Source organism: Scyliorhinus torazame, chromosome 7, assembly GCF_047496885.1.
Source record: "Scyliorhinus torazame isolate Kashiwa2021f chromosome 7, sScyTor2.1, whole genome shotgun sequence".
In the NCBI taxonomy this organism is placed as follows: domain Eukaryota; kingdom Metazoa; phylum Chordata; class Chondrichthyes; order Carcharhiniformes; family Scyliorhinidae; genus Scyliorhinus; species Scyliorhinus torazame.
This window is the reverse complement of record NC_092713.1, coordinates 128794781-128802429: the sequence shown is the minus strand read 5'-3', so window position 1 is coordinate 128802429 and position 7649 is coordinate 128794781. Positions and strand designations below refer to the sequence as shown.

General features: G+C 46.3%; 1 pseudogene; it reads left to right on the top strand.

The window, feature by feature from the left end:
• The first annotated feature begins 6547 nt into the window (after nt 1-6547).
• Nucleotides 6548-7012, top strand: LOC140427360 (DNA-directed RNA polymerase II subunit RPB4 pseudogene; annotated as a pseudogene).
• The last annotated feature ends 637 nt before the right edge of the window (nt 7013-7649 follow it).

Genomic DNA, 7649 nt, shown 5'->3' with positions numbered 1-7649 from the left:
TCTACTTTGTTTAGTTCCCGATAATCAATGGTCAGTCGCCATGATCCATCGGGTTTCCTGATGGACCATATTTGGGGCATTGTTCGTGGAGCCTACTGATCGAAGTACGCCTTGATCAAACAGACTGTATAACTTTTGAGATTTCTCCCTCTGCTTCTTGGGGGAAACCGTACTGCTTTTGGGGTCTGGGGTCGGGACCTGTAATGTTCACCAAGCCAGCGATCTTGCCACTGTCGTGCTTGTGCTGTGCAAATTCTGCTTTGTGTCGCTGCAGGACTTCCCTAACTTCTTTATTCTGATTAATGGCTCGAGGGTCAAACCAGAAGTCTCCTACTGCGCTAATACTAATTTCATAGTCTCCAACTGTGAGTGCGGTGGGGGTTCGTGCTGCCTTTGCTATTCTCCACACATTTATTTACTGGATCGAATGATCGATTGTGGGAGCTCATAAAATCAATGCCTAAAATGTGTTCGGCTATCTGGGGTAGATCAACCAGAACTACGGGGTGTTTAGTCTTAATGTTCCCTATCTGGATTGCTACAGGGCTGTGATGTGTCCCTGCTGCAAATGCCCTGTAAAACCGCTGAGTGTAATGGTGTCTGTAATGAGCCGTGTGTCTCGCTGAAACATCGTGGAGGAATTGAGCGTGGTGCGGGACCCTCCTGTGTCCCAAAGAAATTCCACGGGGTGTCCCCAGACTGTGCCTGCCACTACTGGTCTACCAAACTTGTCCCAAAGTGTGTCGCAGACCCAAGTTGGGGAGCCCAAACACCGTCTGTCTGTGCCATTCATATTTGCGTTATCGGAATGGACGCTAACACTGTGAATTGGCTTTGCCTATTCTTATTCAGGGTGTTTGTCTGCTGGTTTCTCTGCTGCTTCTGGGGCGCATTGCACTCTCATGCGTAGTGTCCTAATTGGCCGCAATTATAACACTCCTGGGATTTAGTTTGCTGTGGGCTGTTTCTTCCCTCATTTACCCATGCAGGGTTCTAGTGCGTCCTAACTGGATGCATGTTCGCATCTGCCTGCTCTTCCTCTGCTTTGCCATAAGCTGTTTTACCTTGGATGGACTGTTCCCAAGTGCAGGACAATCTTTTCAAAACCCATTTCTCGTTGTGGGCCTCGTCTGAGGGGTCGTAATTTGCACAAGCACTCTGTCCTGCCTGAGAGACTAGGATGCGGGTCCATTTGGCCATATTATCTGGGATCAAATGGGCGCGGACTAACTCTCCAAACACCGCTGTAAAATATATCCACAAGCGTCCAGCAAACGCTTTGGGGTGCTATGTCTTCTTTTGCCTACACTTGTTTAGGCCTTCTTTGTTATAGCCGATCGCATCTAGGATCGCTGTGTGCATTTCTTGGAGGGTGCCTCCTCCTACATTTTGTGGGCCCGGAAGGGTTGCCACGACTGAAGGTTCGAGGCTTAAAACTGTGCGCTTCCCTTGCTCCTTTTCATCCAGGCCGTACATGGTCGTCTGTTGTTTTACTCTTGCAAAGTAATGGTGGGGGTCCGATGTGGGTAGGAACGGTGTTATCTGCCAAGCAGGACACGATTGCCATCGGCTTGTGAGCTTTCCCTAAGCTCTTCCTATGGATCTCTGTCAGGTTCTCCCACCAAGTATGCCCTATACTTCCGGGACCTGTTTCATCATTCGCACAGAATTCACTCCAAAGGGGCCATCCTATCCCTTTGAGGTACTTTCTAATTTCCTCTTCCCATATGGGACACTGTCCTACTCTACTGGCCGCTGCGACTTCGAATTCCTGGGGGTTCATAAGGCGTTCCATTGCCTTCATTGCCATTTCTATCACTATCTCTGGGGTCTCTACCGAATTTGGAACAGGGGGTGATAAAGTGGTGATGTAAACATGGGTACGGCTTACGCTAATTTCCGGCCTACAAAACTCCCGACAGTTTTAAGCAACATAATCTCTCAGGTTTACCTTATATCCCTGTTAGTATGCATGCAAATAACACACTTCCGAATCTTGGAGGTTTGATCAGTATTGGTCTTACCCTTGTGGTTTTTTTCTGTTTCCAATTGGATTCTAATTCAAATTTTGGGTTCTCTCGGAGTGACTAGGCCACTTCTAGGTCGAATCCCGTCAGATGTCGCCAGTAATGTTGCTCTGTTTCTCTGGTTATGAATATGGCGGTCAATATGGCCGCCTTCCTTAATCCTAATTATGTTTGCTTTAGAGTCGCCAGGTATCTCTCGATACCGCCACAAGGTTCAAACCCGAATACTGATCAAGGAGCCAATCCACCAGTTAGTTAGTTCAAAGTCAATTTATTTATTTACACACACACAGTAATATCTGCTCATGAACAAACTACTACAAACTAAACTATTTCTAACGCTAACGCCTATACTTAGCTTCGGGTGCCCACTCAGTCAGAGGAACAATGGCCGTTGTTCGGATCTGAGGTTGTTGGGTACGAAGAGGCACAGGAGAATAGCTAAGGTCGTCCGTCTGGTAGCGAGCGTTGACCTTGGACTTACTTGCTTCTGGTGCAGCTGGTGGACAGGTCTGTCCGCTTTGAGAGCCAAGTCCAAGAGAGCGATTCTCTCTCGGGTGTTTCTTCTTACACCCGAAGGGGCTTCGCGCGCTTTTGGGAGGGCCTTAAACTTGGCCCCAATTAATTGGGCCGCATCTTGATCACTGGTATTGATCTTGACCAATAAAGGGGTGGGTGCCCTGATGGCTGGGCAGGTCCTATGTGGCCATTGGCCTTGCTGTGTTTGCGCTTTCGGTTTGGGGAACTGGCGCCGGGGTTGTCTGGAGCTGTATCGGTTGCTTGAATGTCTTTCCTTTGTTCCCGGAGATGGGCCATCAATATGTTAATTGACCTACAGTTTCAGTTCCGTCTGGGAGCTGTCTTTCCAATATGCATACAGGCTCTGTGCCTGCTTGCTTTCCTAACATTGTCCATAGTTCCCTACATTCATTGCGAGCATCCATTTTGTATTCTGGAAGTGGCCAACCCAGATGGCTACAAAAGTCAATAAATTGATATCCTCTTTTATTTGGGTGAGTAAGTCTCCTAGAATCCGTAGTGTTCTGCTCCTAAAGGGACAGGCAGTTGGGTGCGTTTGGCCCTTTAATTGTTTTAATACTGGGCAGCTAGCATTCAAAAAACGTTGTTGTGGTGCAGTGATGTCAGGTCTGTTTGGGGACAAATGGAACCAAGTTCCTGCACGACTTCTACGCTTCTTGCAATAATTATAGCAATGTTGCACCTTTCCCCTGTTTCATTTTCCTCAAACCCAGTGGTGATTTGGAGACAGGTTAGATAGCACAGCACTTCAAGCTCCTTCACCTGTCTTCACTAGTCCCTATTTGCATTAATCCTACCTTTTCCTATCTGCTTGTTTGGACCCATATAAGGAACCTCTTTGAAATCCTGGTCTGATCTGGTTTCCCTTTTTCCTTTTTAATCTCTGTCTTGCTGGCAGCTTTTGAACCATATGCATTGACCCCCCCACCCCCCCCCCACACACACACACAGCTGCAAGCTGCTATTTGAACTAGGCCAAGGGGATTCCCCTCCATGCAGTGTGCTGTGTGGCGCGTCCCGTGATGTCATTTTGATGACTTGGCCAGCAACCAATCGGCTCTTCTGAAATCCTCGAACATACCCTGTTTTTGTCTGTGATTTATATAGCCCTTCAGAAGAATAAGAAGATTCTAGAACAAGGCAGATTCCATTTTTGCTCTCAGTTCTCTTTAGACATCAAGATTACCAGAAGCTGTTTCAAAACACGTTCACTGCCCAGGCAGGCCTGTGAAAGATTCACTTCTGATTAAAAGGCTGGGGAGATAAAACTGATTACTCTCTACTGATGGCCTGTGTTTAAAGACCTTTCTCTCTGCAGTCAGTTCAGCCTGTGGGAGGACCCAGTCTAGCACCAGCTGCAGGAAGAGAGGGCTGATTGAAAACCTATTTAAAATCCTCAAGTGAAGAATTCTAATATTACCTCAGTGAGACTGAAAGCCAGTTTTGTGGAGATCGTTCAAACGAAAGTGACTCTCCAGAGAAAATTCTACAGCCTGCATGTTCTAATTGAAGACGAACATTAGAAGATCCAAACCAGCCGATGTTTTCAACACCGCATCCTTGGAAGATCGCTGACTACAAAGACTGCCAACTCAGCAGCAAAGATTCATCTCACATCATTTTAATCCCTTTTATTTTCGATCCTTTCCCTACCCCCACCATGTGTCTGTCTTTTGTGTGTGTCTGAATAGAGGGTGGGACAGGTTAGGGGAATCATTAAATTAGTAGGCCTTTGTTCTATTATTACCGTGACATGTTTATCTCTTCACTTAGTTTTTTAATGTTTTACTTACTTGGGTAGCACGTAGCATAGTGGTTAGCAAAGTTGCTTCACAGCTTCAGGGTCCCAGGTTCAATTCCAGGCTTGGGTCACTGTCTGTGTGGAGTCTGCACGTTCTCCCCGTGTGTGCATGGGTTTCCTCCGGGTGCTCCGGTTTCCTCCCACAGTCCCAAGATATGCAGGTTAGGTGGATTGGCCATGATAAATTGCCTTTAGTGACCAAAAAGGTTAATTGGGGTCACTGGGTTAAGGGGGATGTATGCTTGAGTGGGGTGCTCTTTCCAGGGACAGGTGCAGACTCGATGGGCCGAATAGCCTCCCTCTGCACTATAAATTCTATGATTCTAGGATTACACATCTAGTGTCTGTAAATCATTCGAGCAATCAAGGGTCAAAGATCTCGGAAATAAAGAAATTATTGGTTAATTCGCCTACGTTGGGACTCCAGGGTCTCTGGGTCTAGAATTGACCGCGCATTCACTCAGGGTGCCATTACACTCGATATTTAAATCTTGGGAGGTGAACGGTCTGAAGCGGTTTGGGGACCTGTTCATGGAGGGGAGATTTCCCAGTTTCAGCGAGTTAGCTGATAAATTCCAATCTTTTTAGGAATCTCCAAGTTCGCGATTTTTCGTAGAAAGCTTTTCCTTCCTTTCCTTTAGTGCCACCATCTTCCCTGATGAAGAAAATTCTGTCTCTGGCTTGGCATGGCAGGGGCCTATTTCGGACCTCTATGGTCATATCCTTTCATCGGATTCTGCACCGTTAAGTGGTGTGAGGGTGAAATGGGAAAGTGAACTGCGTCCCATTCTTAGGTGTGGAGTCACAGTTCAGAGTCAACTCCATATATTCAAGTGCTCGGCTTAGCCTGATGCGGTATTACATAGGATGCACTTGACTAGCGAAAGGATGAGCGGGTTTTTCCCAAGTGTTGAGCATTGGTATGATTGCTGTTCTCTTGGACCAGCTAACCATACGCATATGTTCTGGCCCTGCCCCAATCTTATCGGCTTTTGGGTTAATTCTTCAATACCATGTCGGAGATACTCCATGAGGATTTAGATTTGTGTCTGCTGGTGGTCATATTTGGGGTGTTGGACTTGCCAGTGATTTCAGAATGGGGTAAAGACCGATGTTCTCGCCTTTGTTTCATTGATGTCCCGGAGGCAAATGTTGCTTAGTTGGAGGTCTCCCACTCCGCCCAGTGCCTTTGCTTAGCTGGATGACTTGATGTTCACCATCAGGGGATCGATGGAGGGGTTCTATCTAAGATGGCAACCGTTTATTTCCTTCATTTAAGGAGTTAGTTGTTGGGGTGGTGGTTAGATTAGTTTTAGTATTTAAGTTAATTATGTGTTGTGTGTTTTTATTTTACTTCTATATTTAATTGTGATATTTTGCATTCTTTTGACTGGGTTTGTATTGATTATTATGAAAACATTTTTAATAAACATAAAAATATCTGGTGCAAGATCATTTGAGAAAAAATAAATAGTAGCCTGCCTGCTTTTTCCAGGCCGGTTCTGCATTTTCGAATGTTTATCACCCATGACAGGAGGCTGAGTTGGCACAATTTACAATTTCATTTTTGCCTCACAAGATGAAAGAAATGCTCTTGCTCTGTCACTGTAGTTCAGTATAAGGAAATCGTGCTCATTGAAGTAACATCTCTCTGTATGCATATCTCTGCAAAAACAGATTGTGAATGTTCCATTTATTTTGCTGTGGGGATGTTTTTCCATCGTGTACAGACATGGGGTGTTACAATTCTAATAATCTTGGCATGAATAGCCCTTTTCGCAGTAGAAGATGCTCCTCATTGTTCATGCAATGTGGAGCATAATGCAGACTTGAATCAGAAATCTACCAGGAAAATGATCACATTATATAGTGGAAAAGGTTATTACAGTATTTGACCAGAATATGCTGTGAAAATAATGATTTTAATGTGCATAGTTATTAATGTGTACTATCCAGTCATGGTCTGGGAATCACCACAAATTGCTGGGTGGTCTGTGGCGTTTTGCCACCTCCCAAAAACAGATTCTCACTGCCAATCACTTTGTGAATGTCGTGCAATTTCTGTGTTTTTACTGGGAAATAAAAGTTGAACTCATTGCAGAAATTAAATTCTGATGGAGCCTTTTTAATGGAACGATTTGTAGTCCTCACAGATGATTCGATCTGGATTCCAACAACAATGGAGGCCTGTGGGAGTGAGGCCCGGATTGGGGATGTGGAGGAGGATACTTCCCAGCTGGTGTTCCTTAAAAAAATTTGAAAACTCTTTTGAGACCCTGTTGAACTCTTGAAGTCCATATGCTGCTGGAGCACAGGAAGCAGCAGGATGAGAGTGCGGAGGTCGTACACGAGCCCTCTGAGCGCTTCATGAAAACATTAAACAATACAGCCAGATTCAACCGCTTCAAAAACAGAGAGATCATCGCCAATGTCAGGAGTCTGCTGCTGCAGCAGAAATTGCGCAAATTTAAGCTGGCTAATCTGACCAATTTGTGTCCTGAAATGGCCAAGAAGGCCCAGCTTGGAAGGTCGATTTGAGGATGAGGAGCTCAAGCAGATCCTTGATGATATTCAAGAGAAGCTTTCAATATTAGCAGCAACTTCTTCCGCACCACAGGCGGAATTCGCCGTTGGCCGACGGTGAAATCGTGGCTGGCGCCTGTTTCACGCTGTTTCAGAGAAATTGCAATTGTCTGGTGCCTCCACAGCAGCATCAATGCATTCTACTCCGCACGGACAGTAAATGCCATTTGCATTTCATTACCAGGTCTGACCCAGTATTCTCTGAGGCCTCCGCGATTCTCCACGTCCACTGGGGCGAATGTCCGAATTCGAAGTTCACTTGTGCTTTCAAAAATCGTGAAACGGGTGCCGTGGCTGCTGAGGGAGTGAGAGGGCATAACGAATGTGTCAAACATCGCCGTAGATGCTGACAGTTGTGCCGCCGGCTGGGGGGAGTACTGGACTGTGGCTATGGGGTCGGGATGGACGGGCACAGAACACCATTGCTGCAGCCTTCCAGGCAGCTGCGTACGCTGCTGACTGCCCACTGCAAACCTAGAGCCACAGGTTGTTATGGGTGTCACCGGAGGGCAGCCCCAACGTGCCCTCTGGCCTCAGCCAACCCATCAGCAGGAATGACACGCTCCAGCGCAACCAGTGCCATCTTGTTGGTTAGGGGAGTGAAGTGCCTATATGTGGCTGCAGCTTGTCAGGCTCCTGAGTGTCACTCGTGAATCCGACACCCTTTCTCATTGAAATCGATTGTGTTCCACGTGATG